Below are 15,926 nucleotides of genomic sequence, written 5' to 3'. Positions count from 1 at the left end.
AACTGGGATCTCCAGCTCAGCTTTTGCAATTCCCATCCTTTCTCTTGAGATGTCATGGCTTTGATCTAAAGTATATATTCTACCACTGAGCGGTAGCCATCCCTTTTGTAAGAACATGTTCATCCTGCTTGCACATAAGGCAAAGGATAATGCTCAAAATGTGGAGATGTCTCTCTCCCCACACACTCGTTGGAACAAAGAATATAGGATCCGTGTTCATAATTGTTCCAAGCTGCACCTTGAGGGAATTGGGCATTGTCTCTGGAAACTGGGCCCACTTAGTTGGCAGCCATCTGCTTGAGGTCTCTCAGGAGGCAAGGGTAGATGGTTGCTAAGCCAGGTTCCACGAAGCATAGTTCCTCCTGGGGGCCGTTAATTGTCTAAAAACCTTCGAGTTTTGTTAAAATATGCGAGAGAGTATCCAGAACACCCTTGAACCATGATGCTTGTTTCCAAGACAAAAGATAATTAAGCAATGTTAACCCAAAAACTCTCACCGATGAAGAATTGCTTTTTGTGGCAAAAACTCTTTAAAATAATTTTAAAATAGCTGCAAAGGGGTTGGCAGATCCCAGCTTTTAAGACAGTGGCCACGTTGTTTAATGTATCCTTTGGGGTTTCTCTATCCTGCCTTTTGTTATGAAACTATTTTCTCTCCACACAAGTTACAGGGAATGCATAAGCAATCCATGTACAGAGTCCACTTGATTTTTCTTTACACATATCTCATGTGACCTGCAGGCCCTGTGCAGCCTACATGATTGCCCCCTGCTTTCACTGTTGAAGTGAATGCATGTTGGCTCTTTCATACAAACATATGTAAGCACGTACATGCAGGATGTACGTGTAACACATGAATATGTCTTCCTAATTTGTGGCATAGTAGGATGCCACAGAGCTCTTTGGTGTTTCTGTTACTACAAGTTGGCTTAGGCCATGACTGCCTGGAGGCAGGAGGAGGGAACGGATGCATGAATCTCTGCTCAAGGGGACCCAAGAAGCTGGGGTTATTCCTCAAGAAGCTTGCATCCTCTAGGTCAGGGGTAGTCAAGCTGTGGTCCTCCAGATGTGCGTGGACTACAATTCCCATGAGCCCCTGCCAGCGAATGCTGGCTGGGGCTCATGGGAATTGTAGTCCACGCACATCTGGAGGACCACAGCTTGACTACCCCTGCTCTAGGTTGTGTCTCAGGAAATTAAACAAACCAAGGCCATTTGGACTGACATAAGCAGCTGTGGCTGCACCCTTCACCTGCTCCCACCCCACACAAAATCTGGGTTCCTGACCTCTTCAGCCAGGTTCTGTGAAGGGGCTGCAAGGGGACCTTTTGATTTTTAAAACTCTGTTCTCCCGAGAGTAAGCTGGTGCTTCTGGGGACAGAAGGGCACTGGAAAGTGGTGGAAGGCTTTGGACAATGCTCCCCTGACATTTAGTTTAGCAAAGGAAGCGAAGGTCCAGGGCTGCTGGCTCCCCCCTGAGGCAGAGGCCAATTCCTCTGGTCTTTGTGGTCTGCATATCTGCAGAGCACCATGCAAGTTCCACCATGAGTGGCTGTTTTGTCGGGCGAGATGTTTGCTCAGCACAATAACGAGGACTGATCCTCTAAAGATCAGGTTAATATATCAAGGGGCGAAGGGCTGCGTACCATGCCCAGCACCAAGTCTGCGTGGACAAATAGGGCCACGCTGGATCCACTCCATCTCAATGAACACTTTCGATTCTCCTGAATGCAGCTTTTCATCAAATAGTAATGCTGTAAGCCAGAGTCTATGAATAAAAGATTCTCGGCCAGCTGTGCGCGGGAGCCAAATTAATGGCCACTTTCTGTTTGCAGGCGTTCGAACCTGTCGCCTCCTTCGACATTCGCTGCTCTGGATGCATTTGAGCAGCAAGGGGGGAAAGGAGGTGCCTTTGGGAAGTGTGAACCCCGGGGAGGACATAGCATGGTGGGATTTCCTCTTCCAGAATTAGGAAATGGAGTTGACCCATGAGAAGAGCTGGTGAGAGAGCACCTTTGCAGGGCAGAGACCGCTGCAGCTTCACTATGGCCAGAAGGTGCTTCTCAGGATACTAGGAAGTGTGTTCACGCCGGTGGCTTTATGTTGGAGCCGGCACTGCAGTGTTGGTGGTAGGAGATGGATTTGTACATGCAGGGGATGAGCAGAGGAGCTGCAGCGGAGAGCACCTGGATCCTGTCAGCCTTTGTGCTGATTTCACAATATGAAAACAGCTGAGTGCGCCAGTCTCCCATCAAGGGGAGTTCTTAATGCTCTTGGCTTGGGCTTGGTTGGGGGGGGGGGGAGAGAAGAAATCATCTCTGTTTGCTTAAAGAGTATTAAGAACTGGTATAAGAGTTAGCCGTCTTATTGTTATAGATTTCGAATCAATCAGTTAACCAGCTGGCTGGGCAGTTGTTCTGGAAAATGGCCTATAGCTAACAGGAACCCGTGCGGTTCCGTGAAGAAATGTCCAACTTTTGCGACCCAAGCTAAGATCCTGAAAGCCAAAGGCATGTTATCATCTCTCAGCTCCCATTTCATCATGCTTAAAATGGGAATAATAGTGAAGGGGGCAATTTAGCTCTCCGAAGCCCTTTTTGCATATGTTCAAAGTGCTTTAAAAGGAGCAGTGGAATAATAAATCTCTTCTTCAGACTCTGCCGGTGTTTCTTGCCCTTCCTTTCTAGACCTCCAGTGGCCAGCCATTTCCTGATCGGCACCCTCTTGGTTTTTACTGAAGCCTCATGAAGGAAGTGATTACTTGACACACAGATAATTGCCAGAGTTCAGGTCACTGAACCAAATGCTTGGGCCCTAGTTAGGGCATTGACTCAGGAGCAAGGGCCATGCATTCTGTACATTCTCCGGGAGGCATTTCTTATTGCTTCACAGCTTTGCTGCTGGCCTGGACTCTGGCACTGAGACCCATGTCAGAGAAGAACCTCAGGGATCCATGGCTCATTGTTCAGCCATGCAGAACCTGAACTCCAGCACTCCTGCCTGAGCCCCCAGAGGTTATCTTGGCAAGCACATACCTCTGTTCCATTCCCTAGACAGGTGGCACCCATGCTGGTAAGGTCTGTGGGAATTTTTGGAGCAAGGGTAAAGGTTGGCAGGTGCCACCGCAACATCTGCCATGGGATGGGGGTTCCAAGCCCAGCATCTTCCTACAACTGGAGGCAGATGCCTGTTCTAAAATGCTACCTGGAGGCAATGAAAAGTAAGGGCCAGCTCTTTCATTTGCTGCTGTTTGACTTCAGGTTGCAAAGAAAGGGAAGGGCTTGCTCCTTTTGTGGCCCCAGAGAGAGGCTTGCCAAGGGTGGAGACATCAGAACATCTGTGACCCTGGCCAAGCTCAAGGTACCTACCTGTGGCATGCCTGCCCAGCATGAGCTCAGCACTTGCCTTGTCAGCCTGCCTAGCCTGAAGGCCCCCATTTTAATCCCTGTTTCAGTCAAGAAAAAGTAGAGATTTTTTTGTACCCTGCTTTTCACTACTCAAAGGGGTCTCAAAGTGGCTTACAATTGCCTACCTTCCCTCTCCCCACAACAGACACCCTGTGAGGTAGGTGCAGCTGAGAGAGCTGAGAGAGCTGCAAGAGAACTGTGACTGGCCCAAGGTCACCTGGTTGGCTTTTGTGGAGGAATGGGGAAACAAACCTGGTTCTCCAGATTAGAGGTTGCTGCTCTTAACCACTGCCCCCACACTGGCTCTCTACACCATGCTGGCTCCCTACTTCCCGCTGGTTCAAGAACGTCAGGATTTCAACCGCAAGTCTCAAGAAGTCAGTGAGCACCAGGAGACACATGGGGATCGTGGGTCCCACATTTGCACCTGCTGCCCTAGACAATCTGCCCCCCACTGGCCAGGGTGCTGGGTGAGAGGCTGTGGTTCAGAGCCACTGACAGGGCCAGATGAAGCCCTAAACCAGGGGTGGTCAAACGGTGGCCCTCCAGATGTCAATGGACTACAATTCCCATGAGTCCCTGCCAGCGTTGGCTGGCAGAGGCTCATGGGAATTGTAGTCCATGGACATCTGGAGGGCCACATTTGACCACCCCTGCCCTAAACCCTGTGATGCTTTGAAAGCCCCTGCCATTGCCTCAAAGATGGTTTCAACAGTGAAACTGAGTAACCCTTTTGTATGGGGAGGCCCCACATAATCTGTAGCTTACTTGGGTTGTGTGTCGCTCTTCTTCTGGCCCTGGGCCAGTGCTCCCCTGTCTGCGTGGGGTCCCTACAGTGCCGTTAATGCTCCACGGTGATTGCCGGTGACTTCTTGATAGAACACAGCGGAGGGGAAGTTGGTGCGAGAGGCTTGTGCTGCTGATTGCCTCGGCCCTGGCCGTAGGCAGTTGATGTTCTCGCTCTGGTGCTCTCCGAGGGTCCCTCCATGGGAGCGCCTCAGCAATTTTGCAGCGAATGAGCCGGCTGTGGAGGGTTGTGGTTTGGGAAGCCGAATCTGCTGCTGCTGAATGCAGGCGAGTGGAGACTCCAGGAGCTCTGAGGAAGGGAGTCAGCCCCAGTATGTTGGGAGGGGGAGGTCATGTTATGCAGGGCTTGGACCAGACACAGTAGAGTGTGCCGGAAGAGATCAGAGAGATAAGAATCACAAACGCTGTTAAAAAGAGTGTCAAAGTGCTGGGCGAGGAAGAAGCATCATTAGCACGAGTCTTGTCTTGGCGTATTTGGGTCTCCAGCTCGCCCTTGTCTATATGATTTTGGTCGTCTCTTTCTCTGGCTGCCTGAAGTCTCCTGACTCTTTAATCAGCGGTCTGTCCAGCCTTCGTCTCAGGAGGGCAGCGGGTACTGCCAGCCAGCCCCTGGCCTGTCATGCTGGGAATGAATGAAAGAGGGAAGGTAATGGAGTCTGAATCTGCAGGCAGAGGAACTCCTCCTGGGATGGCCATCTGGGACCTCTGCTCTTACCCTGGCTTTCATGCCTTGGTTCATACAAATGCGGGTCGTTACTGAGTCGGTTCTCTTGCTTTGTGCTCACTCTCCCCATTTCCTGTTAGCATCTGGTAGAGGAGAAGTTGTTGAAAAAATCCTGTTCCTTCATTTCCATAAATCTCTAGCGATTGTCCCTGGTGTCTTATTGATTCTAGCTGATGAATGTAGACAGCTGGTATAGGTGTTGGATGGCAGAGAAGTAGGCATGAAAAGGCCCTTTTCTAAGGGGATGACAATGTCTGTTTTGGGTTTCTCACTCTCTAGTCTGATAGGAGGCCTTGCTCCACTGTCCTCCACTCACCCAACTATCAGAAGTGAACTCTGCAAGACCAGGCCTTTTTGGTTGTGGCACCCTAATAAAGAAAGCCCCTTCACTCATCTATTGGCCTGGGGCTAGGCGTATTAAGATTTGGCACTAGTTGAAGGCATTTATTGACCCATACATGCACCTTTGCTGTATCTTGTTTTAGATTCCCTCCCATATTAACAGCCTATACATGTGACAGAAACGTCTGAGAGATGTTTAATTGTGGTGCTTGGCCCTGCATGACAATGCCTATTGCTTGCATGTTTCTTGTAGAATGTGACAGTTCTTGGAGCAGGTGGGAAATCTGCTCATCGATTCAAAGAGCACATAAGAATCAAGTCCAAAAAGGGCAACATTAACATACCCATATAGAGAAGGTGGGGTGGGAAGGTGGCATGGCATCATCCAGTCTTATCAGTTCTCAGAAGCCAAGTAGGTATTGGGAAGTGACCACCAGGAAAAGCTCTGCAGAAGCAGGCAATGGCAAACCACTTCTGCTTCTCACTTGCCTTGAAAGCCCCTTGAAAGCCGGGCTCACCGTCAGTCAGTTGTGACTTGACAGCATTGAGGAGGGCACATCATTATGCTGGAGAACCCATTGTCCACATTGCTTCTCATCAAGAATGAACATATTTGGAGCAGACCTGTAAGGATGGCCAGAATTGGCCTTTCTACAGAGGCAATCCGAACAGGGGTAGAAAAGTCCATCAACATGCACTGAGCTACAGTTGCTGGACTCATCTGTTTTAAGCTCCGCTGTGAACCCATAATTGAAGGTTCTGGTTCTGGTTCTGGTGTGGTCTTTTTGTCCAGAGCTGATAGGGTGCCTTGGAAGAGGAGGTCTAGGTTTGCATCCCTGCTTGGCTGGACAGCTCATTGGCTTTCCTTGAGCCAGTCACTGTTGGCTGAACCTTCTTTACAAAGTTGGGGAGAGGGGAAAAATCCCCTCCCCGAGACTGTTGATGATAGCCTCTTCCAGAAAGAGCTGAATACAAATATAATATTGAGTAAAATTTCTCTTAGAAGTGTCCGTCTGTGCCTCTTGCTGAGAACAGAGTAGGAGTTAAAGAGCATTAAGAGCTTATTAAATTGAAGTAACTGTTCCTGTAAACATGGCCTGCCACTCTGTTGCCTTTATGATTTTAAGAAAACAACTCCAAATAAAAGCCGGATGGAGACTGTGGAAAGGGGGTTGGGGAATGTGGAGGGAGGCCATGTCAACCTGTGGCTGCGTAAACCAACATGAGGCTTCTTGTGCCTTCAGGACTTAAAAGGCCATGAAGCGTAAGGCCAGGGCCTGAATCTACTGGAGAATTAACACACATGTAGGCAGAACTGGCCCATCTAGAAGGTAGACCTAGGCCATGGCTTAGATTGCTGGGGTGGAAGAGGCAGATGCCAAAGAGGCTCAGGAGAAGTCCTGGCTGAGGCTGGATCAGCCACAGTAAGTTGTAGTTCCAGCACTGCCATTGCCCCTAGCACTGCTGCACTGCATGATCACCAGTGGTCTTGGAGGCCAGGACATGCTTGCCTGATGTGTCTTCCCTTGCCCATGCCCACCTTGCCTCCATGAAAGAGGGAGAGAGGAAGAAAGGAAGACCAGGTGACCACTGACTTCATGCTGCTCTGCTGACAGCAGTGGCTCCTTGCCTGCTTGTCTCCATATGTACCTGGAATCTGGTTCTTGGTGTGGGGAATGTCAAGGGCCACCAAACACCCATGGGCTGGTCCTGCATGCAAAGGGGCATGATTTCCATCAATTTCTCCCTTCATACTGTCCTGAGGGAATCTCCTGTCCCTTGGGTTGCTAACAGTTTGTTGGGAAATTCCTGAGGATTTGGGGCTGGACTTCAGGAGGGTGTAGTTGGAGGAGGAGATGGACCTCAGCAGGGTACAATGCCTCCAAAGAATCTATTTTCTCCATGGGAACTGATCCCTGTTGTCCATTCCACTTGGAGGCTTGTAACCCTGTCTGTCTCCCAGGAATAGTATATGAGGCAGGGACATGTTGGACTGCAATGGCAGAGGGAGACGGAATTTCACAAGTGGAAATCCCTTTCGCTCCCAGAAACCTCCTGGTGGATCTAAGTGAGGAAGTGCATTCCAATTCTTTTCATCCTCATTTCTTTCTCTGTGTCCCTGCATGTACGCTGAGGTCATACTTGATGCATCTGAATGAAAGGGACCCTGTATGTATGACATGCCAGCCTCTTCTACAATAAATCAGGTCGTCTTGACAATGCCGAAAAATTCCTTTTAAATTTGACCCAGGAAGCAGCTGTAGAACTTGTACTCTTTCTGCTTGTTACAGAGGGGAAGGGCAGTTGATTTATTTCTCCCTCCCTTTGACCTCCATGAAATTGTTGGGGGTCCACTGGCCCATGGGGACACAATGCTGGGGGAACAGGGGAGGCATGAGTCAGTTTATGCAGTGAGACTCCACGAGTGTTGCAGGGGGGTCCAAACCCCAGGGTCGGGACAAGCAAAAAGAAAAACCCCAGGGTTTTGCTTGCATGTCTTGGCTCATTCAGGCGTCTTCATGGTTCTCATTTCTCTGGCCTGCTCACAGGTCTGAAAGCACAAAAATTGAATTCCAAAGGCAGTCGACAAACAGCCATGATAGCGTCACAAGGAGAGATGGGGAGGTAATTAAGCCTCCAACATCAGTGCTAATGGAGGAAAAGATGAGCTGTAATTGGAGAACCTTTAAATAGAGATTTTCCGCTGTTATCTCACATGCAGGACAAAGTCTGACAAACAACACGAGAAAACAGGCGTGGGGGGAGGGGGGAAGAAACAATGACAAAAAAAGAATCCGGCACGCTGCTTAAAGCCCTTGACGGAATGTGATGTTAATTTAAGCAGGGGGGGGGGGTGGGAAACAGCAGTAGATTCTTTACAAAGAGTAGATTCTTTACAAAAGTTTTGAAGTCCCAAAGGAGAGAGCAGCTGAACTGGGAAGCAAAACTTCTAAAGGAGAGAACATGTTTAGGAAAAGCTGTCGCCTCCAGAGTGTGGGTTTGATCTTTTACTTGGTGCATTTCCCACCCTGTTTTATACAGCTGTGGTCTTGTCAGAGAGGTCGATCTTGGAACGACTTTGTAAACTCTCCCCGTCTCTCTTTTCACACCCCCTTCCACCAGGCCTTAGGGAGCGACTTCCAGCCAACTGCTTACTCTTTCTCTTTCTCTCTGCCTCTCTCTGGAAATTGCTGCTTCTCTCCGTTAGCTTTTAGAAGCACTCGCTTCTCGCCATAGCTGAAAGGTGTCTGCTAGCAGATTCCTTCCGATCAAAGACTTTAGGAATAGGAATATGAACAGCATCTCAGCCCCAAGAGGTGGGCTAAGAAGAGTGATGGGGCAAGAGAAGTGTGTGTGTGTGTGTGTGTGTGGGGGGGTCTTTGAGAACAATGCACCTTTGGCAAGCTGTTTCCTTGATACCCAAAGTTTCCTGGTTCTCTGCAATCCCTCCCCTAGGAGGGGGAAAGAAGTTGATTGCCACTGCGAGCTGTTAGGTGGCAGTCTCTAATTTGGTGGACTGGGGTTGACTCTCCACTCTTCTTCCACCTGCAGCCAGCTGGGTGACTTTGGGCCGGTCATGATTCTCTCAGAGCCCCACCGACCTCACAGAGTATCTCTTGTGGGAAGAGGAAGGGAAAGTTGTTTGTAAAGCACTTAGGGGACTCCTTCAGGTAGTGAAAAGTGGGGTAAACCCCCCAACCCTTCTTCTTCCCTTTCTCATTCTCCACCTCCTCCTGCAGCTGTGTTTGTGAACCTGCTGGATCCATGTTCTCTTTCTTGTTGCCCTCCCTCTTGGACTTCTGTCTTGTCTCTTGCTGCTGCCACCCTTGTTTCCTTAGTGCTCACCCTGTCCAAATGTAGCCGGGATCCTGGCCAGTTAGCTCTGCTAGGGGAACCAGAAACAAAGGAAGACATATTTCTGAGCTTGCAGCCGGCCATTCAAGAAGTGGAGATGGTTCTTATTTATTTGTTCAGCATGCTTTAAAACCCATCCTTCATTCAAGAATCTTAGGACAATATTCATCATTCTCCCCTTCCATTACAACCTCGTGAGGTCATTTAGACTGAGAGGCACTGGCCCAAGGTCACCCAGCGAGCTTCATGGCAGAGTGGGAATTTGAACCTGGGTTTCCCAGATGCTCTTCTGGCCCTCTAACCACCATGCTGTGCTGGCTGTCAGTCCTTGTGGCAGTTAGCACCTCTACATACGACGACAGAAGCCCCGCGGTCTTCCTTTGCATGTGATCCCCTTGAACACTCTCCCTTCCACCTCCCTGAGCCTCCAGCACCACTTGGCCACTGTCTCTTCTGAGCTCTTCTGTGACAAGACCTATTTGCCTTTCATGGGGCCAAACTTAGTTCTCCCAGGTTCACCTCTGACCTCAGGGAATAGCATGCTCAAAGTGGCTAAGAAAGCCAGAAAGAAATGCAGAGAAGCTTGACTCTAGGCAGCTTCTTGCTGATCCCTATATGGGCTTTTCTTCTGTGTCAGGAGGGCTTGTCTATGGTGGCTCTCTGTGGGCATAGACTGGAACAACTCTGTCCGAGGATCACATTGTCAGGTCCCCTAATAGCCCTGTAAATGACAACAGACCCTCCTGGTTCCTTGTTTCAGATTCTAGGATCACTGGCAAGAAACTGCTTGCATGAGTCTTTTGCAAAATCATGCAGTGGGATCACAGCAGAAGATTTGCTTGTTGCTGGCATTTTGGAAATTTGGGGAACACGGCAAAATGAGCATTCCATGTCAAGGGCCATGTAAGGAAGCCCTGTCTGTTTAAGAAAAGAATAGAAAAGAAGCCCTAGAAGGACCCAATTTTTAGTGGAGAAATTGAAGGCTATTAAGCATTGGAAAGGTCTTCATACCCAGAAAGTTAGCAGAGTGCTTTCGTACGGCAAGTAACTCAGTGTGAGACAGAGTGCACGCGGTCAGAAAACAACGAAGAAAGAAAGGCACGTTCACCAACGTGGTACTTAACAAATATAAGAACTATTTATTACAGAACATAATTCTACATCCTTAGAGGTAAAGGTAAGGTTCCTATTCTTGTCTAAATAGTTGGATGGAGAGAGATGCTCGAGGCATCTCCCTTCCATCACATTGCAGCCTTGAGAGATGGAGGAGAGAGAGACTGGGGAAACAGGAAATTACCCTCTAGGGCAGAGGTACTCAACCTTCCTAATGCCACGACCCTTTAATACAGTTGCTCATGTTGTGGTGACCCCCAACCATAATATTATGCAAGTGTTCTTTCACAGAAATTAAACGAAAACTGACCAATGGCGTCAAGATCCATTGTTCATGATTGTATATAAATTGTTTTTTTCCGAGGTTTCTCAGTTCAGTTCTGCCTCTTGCCCCACCATGCCGATCTCACTCTTTTCCGCTGCTCCAGACAGATAAACATTCTATTTCGATCTACCCTGCAAGGCTGTTGTGTGGTCCACACACACACACACATACACACACACACACACACACACACACACAACTTGTCCAAGCTGCTTGCTCTGCCGTGACCCCTGTGAAAGGGTCATTTGGCCCCCAAAGGGGTCCCGACCCCAGGTCAAGAACCACTGCACTAGAGACAGGTCAGTGAGATCCGTGTCCCTGTCTCTTTCTCTCTCTCTCTGGCTACTTTTCCTCCTGTAGAGCTGCTTGGGAAAGTGGACTCTGTTGCATTCTACCTTGCTGAGGCCCTCCTGCCTCAAGCCCCACCCCACAGGCTGTACCCTCCAAACCTCCACAGATTTCCCAGCCTGGAGTTGGCAACCCTTGTGCCCCACTCCACTCCTCCTGATATGCCAGGTCAGCATGTTATCTGAATAGAGCACTGTGGGGAAGTTCCAGTTTTATGGTGCCCCGCTCAGGCCAAATGGTGATTGCACATCTCCAGAAGACCAGAGCTGGCAAGAGCTCCCAGTGCACACGTTTAGAAACCTTAGTAGGAACCTCCAAAAGATCTACTCCCTCCCTCAGCAAACTCCAAGCTTCCCAAGGCTGCTTCTCATTAACAGATAACAAAGACCGGATTGTCAAATGAATCGCTAGCTCTTAGGGACTTGGCCAAGGCCAGGCCGGGCCCCAAGGCTGCCCAGGTCAAGTTCTCTGTGGCAGGGAAAGTGGCAGGACGAAGGAGCGCTTCCTCCCTTCTCCCTTCTCCCTTCTCCTTTGCGTGGCTTTTCCTGTCTCCCCTGCAGCTGCTCAGATTTCTGACAGGCTCTTTGCACCACAGCTCTGATAGCAGCGGACAGGTTTTAGCTCCCAGAATATAAAACCCTTTTGCAAAACCATAACCTCAGCTAAGGAGGAAGAGAAGGGGAAAAGGATGAAAAGAGCTGATTTCAGCAGCTGCAGCTTGCTGTATTTTTTTTTTTTTCATCCTGCATCAGCAAATCAGGACCACAAATAATCTGGTCTTAACATGCTTCGCTGCTGCTGGCTCAGAAGAATTTCCCGTCTTCTACAAAGCTCTGGTTTCGACAGTCTCCAGTGGCAGGCAGAGACCTTCATTTTTCATTCGTTTCTTCCTTTACTCCCTAACTGTCCTCCTCACCCACCAAGAGAGACCTCAGTGGGGAAAGCGGTCCCAGAAGATGCTGCTGATGAAATGTACTGTGTGTCAGAGAGGGGTTGTGGGGGGTGGTGTGTGTGTGTGTGTGTCGACCTGGATTCCCAGTCCAGCAGTACCCTCGGATTCTGTGGGCAAAATGTCATTTATAATAGATGAGTTTCTGAAAGAACATCAGCATGATTCAGCTTTCTCATTACCCTGCATAACGAGAGGGGCTTGGAGATGCTGCTCAGAGGTCCAGGTCTGAGCATGGGAATGAGGGCAAAAACCACATTTGGGGATTACCTATTGATCACGGCGAGGGAGATAGTCAAGGGATGTTTATTAGTGGGGGGAGGTCCGCCTGCTTCCAAGAATGCTGTCTCTCTTGGTTTGGAGCCAGCCTAGCTCCTAAAGAGACTGGAATTGAGAATTTGTTCCTGGAGGATGATGGGAAATGCTGCTCTCTTGGTCCTGTTAGATCCCCCTTCCCCAACGGATATTGTTCCCTAAAATGCTTGGTGAATGGCATGAGTTGAAACCCTCAGGCGGGACATGGAGCTCTGCCTGCTGGGTCAGTGACTACTATACAGCCTCCACCTCACCATTTTATGGGAAGGATTCATTCCTAATCCAGTGCACAAGGAGAGAGAGTGCCATACCTTTTTGCCTCTACTTATGTTGGGAAATACTTGGAAAATTTAGGGTTGGAGCCTGAGGACGGTGGAGTTTGGGCAGGGACATGAATGGGGTATAATGCAGCCAGTTGGGTGACCTTGGGCTAGTCACAGTCCTGTTAGAGCTCTTCTCACAGCCCCACCTCCTTCCCAGGCTGTCTGTTGTAGGAAGAGGAGGGGAAGGTGACTATAAGATGCTTTGAGACTTCTTTGGGTAGCGAAAAGTGGAGTATAAAAACCAACTCTTCTTCTTCATAGCATCCATCTTCCAAAGTGGCCATTTTCTCCAGGTGAACTGATTTCTGTTGCCTGGAGTCGTGATCCCAGGGGATCTCCAGCTACCACCTGGAAATTGGTAACCTTATTCAACATGCATGCTTGGCGGCATAGTAAGATGGTGAAATTAGGTTCCTCAACAATGGAAAAGATTCATTTGGGTCATTCTTCACCATATCCCTTTTGGCGCTTGAGAAATGTTTGTGCGGACATACAAAGCTGCCTTGTCCTGAGTCAGACCATCGGCCTATTGGTATTATCTACTCCAGGGGTGGCCAAATGTGACTCTCCAGATGTCCGTGGACTACAATTACCATGAGCCCCTGCCAGCATAATGCAAGCACTCTCCATGGTCTTTGTTGTTGTTGTTGTTAGGTGCGAAGTCGTGTCCGACCCATCATGACCCCATGGACAATGATCCTCCAGGCCTTCCTGTCCTCCTCCATGGTCCTGGGAGCTCCTAATTTGGTTCCAGAAGGATATCTTAATGGCATTGAAAGCTTCTGAGAGATCAAGGGCAATTATTTTATTTCTTTGTTCATTTAACTTGACATTGCCCTTCCCCCATGGGCTTGGGGCAGTTTACAATGTATACAATAAAATTCACAACTGTAAACATAAAACAATTCACTTCCTATGATTAAAATAGTTAACATCATTAAAACTATTAATTATAGTTCGCAGTTTCAGGCGGTGTTCATTACAGCTTAGGAGCTTGTCGTCCTTCTCAAAAGTGTGTGTGTGGGGAGGAGAATAAAGTGCTGAGTGAGATCTTTCTATGGCAGCTGGATGTTATTGTGCTTGTACACACACGTCCATACGCATGTACGGAGGCCAGCTACTTTGATGTTCTGTGGGCCTTAATTGTAGGCTTGGCGGAACAACTCCATCTTGCACGTCCTGAAGAATTGTTTTAGGTCCTGCTAGGTCACCCTCTGCCTGGTGTTCTCTCAGTGTTGGTAATCTGGCAGTCTCACTGCTGAAAGATGGATTGAAACATATCTAGATAATCTGCCTCAACCAAGAAAGTTTGGAGCTGACCTGCAAATACCCTTTGAAGAAGCGGAAGAGCTGGTTTTTATGCCCTGCTTTTCACTACTTGAAGGAGTCTGAAAGTGGCTTACAAACACTCTTCCTCTCCCGACAACAGACACCCTGTGAGGTAGATGAGGCTGACAGTGCTCTGACAGGACAGCGACTAGCCCAAGGTCACCCAGCTGTCTGCATGTGGAGGAGGAGTGAGGAACCAAACCGGGTTCTCCCGATTAAAGTCCTCTGCTCTTAACCACCACACCAAGATGGCTCTCAATTGTGTGTATGTTAGGAGCAATCAAGTTGTCTCCAAGTTAAGACAAATTTATAAATTAATCAAAGCGAGGGCTGCGGCTTCCTGGATTGAGTCAATCCATCTCATATTGGGTCCTCCTCTTTTTCAGTTGCCTTCAACTTTTCTCTATCATCATAGTCTCTTCCAGTGACCCTTTTCTTCTGATACTGTGACCAAAGTATAATTTAATTAAATCAATTTAGCTTCTATTGACCTAACATGGTAGGTTTTGATGCTGGCCTATAGCTGTTCAGATCTGCAGTGTCTAATGATGACTTTTTTTTCTTTTTTTAAATAAAGACCAAGCCAACAGCCTGTTTTAGAAGTGTAGGGAAATTACCTTTCACAAAAGCAACATGCACAATCTGGTTGGTAGTCTGAGAGTAAGTCCCAAAGTTTTGCTACTAGGATTCTAGATCATACTAGAGTTTATTCAAAACAAAATGTTTATTTCAAACAATATGATTTTTTTTGAAGGACTCAGGATGATCACAGGGAGTTATTATGAAGAAGTTTTAAGAAAACTGAAAACTGCATTGGTGAGAAAAAGGCCAGGAAAATTGTGCCAAGGATTCCCCCCCCCCCCCATAATGACAATGAAGAAGAAGAATTGGTTCTTATATGCCGCTTTTCTCTACCCGAAGGAGTCTCAAAGTGGTTTTCAATCTCCTTCCCTTTCCTCTCCCTACAACAGACACCCTGTGAGGGAGGTGAGGCTGAGAGAACCCTGATATCACTGCTCAGTCAGAACAGCTTTCTCAGTGCTGTGGTGAGCCCAAGGTCACCCAGCTGGTTGCATGTGGGGGAGCGTGGAATCAAACCCAGCTTGCCAGATTAGAAGTCCGTGCTCCTCACCACTACACCAACCTGACTGATGCTTCTGTTCATTCTTCAAGGGTAACAAGGGCAAGAATTTTGTTGGGAAACCTTACCCTATCCACTCTACAGCCCTGAACTTGCCATTTCAGACATCTCTTTCTTCCCCAAACTCAAAGAACATTGAAAATGAACATAATTTGAGTCCCTTGAGGATGCCAAAACTGCTGTTTTGACATAGTGTAAATCAAAGAGTACAGAATTCTTCGGGGAAGGGTTTGAGTGATGGAAACACGGCCTTCAGGTGTATAGACATAGATGGAGGATATATTGAGAAGCAATAGCTTCACATTTTGATATTTTTGTTGAATAAAGGTTTCTATGATTTTATAGCAAGAGGGAAAATGCTCACACCCACTTACATATCAGACATCTTGCCTGCTTCCAGTTTGGAGAGCCAGTTTGGTGTAGTGGCTAGGAGTGTGGACTTCTAATCTGGTGATCTGGGTTCGATTCTGCTCTCCCCCACATGCAACCAGCTGGGTGACCTTGGGATCACCACAGCACTGATATAGCTGTTTTGCCTGAGCAGTAATATAAGGGCTCTCTCAGCCTCACCCACTTCACAGGGCGTCTGTTGTGGGGAGAGGAAAGAGAAGGTGAATGTAAGTCGCTTTGAGACCTTCTTCTTCTTCGTCGTCGTCTTCTTCGTCTTTGTCTTCATCTTCTTCTTCTTCTTCCACAAAATCCATGGGGGGTCAAAACGGTCTAGCTGGGCTGCAGCAACTTGTGAAGTGGTGGCCAACTCACTTGTCCAGCCTGGGTCATTTGCCCAGGAATGCTGCAGCTAACCTGGGTGCTCTTGCAGAAGTCATTTGTGCTTGGCCATGCTGGCTCTTTACTGAGGAGTGGGGTAGTGTTGCCATCTTTGCATTGAGAAATATCTGGAGACTTGGGGGCTGGGGCTAGGAGTGAGTGGGATATGGGGTAGGGAGG

General features: G+C 48.3%; 1 protein-coding gene across 1 annotated transcript in view; it reads left to right on the top strand.

Annotated features, from left to right (window-relative positions):
• GFRA2 (GDNF family receptor alpha 2) overlaps positions 1 to 15,926 on the top strand; it is an 87,165-nt gene that overhangs the window by 39,165 nt on the left and 32,074 nt on the right. The window lies entirely within an intron of this gene.

The sequence above is a fragment of the Paroedura picta genome, chromosome 12 (assembly GCF_049243985.1).
Source record: "Paroedura picta isolate Pp20150507F chromosome 12, Ppicta_v3.0, whole genome shotgun sequence".
NCBI lineage: Eukaryota > Metazoa > Chordata > Lepidosauria > Squamata > Gekkonidae > Paroedura > Paroedura picta.
The sequence above is the reverse complement of the archived record's forward strand: the minus strand, read 5'-3'. Positions and strand labels throughout refer to the sequence as shown.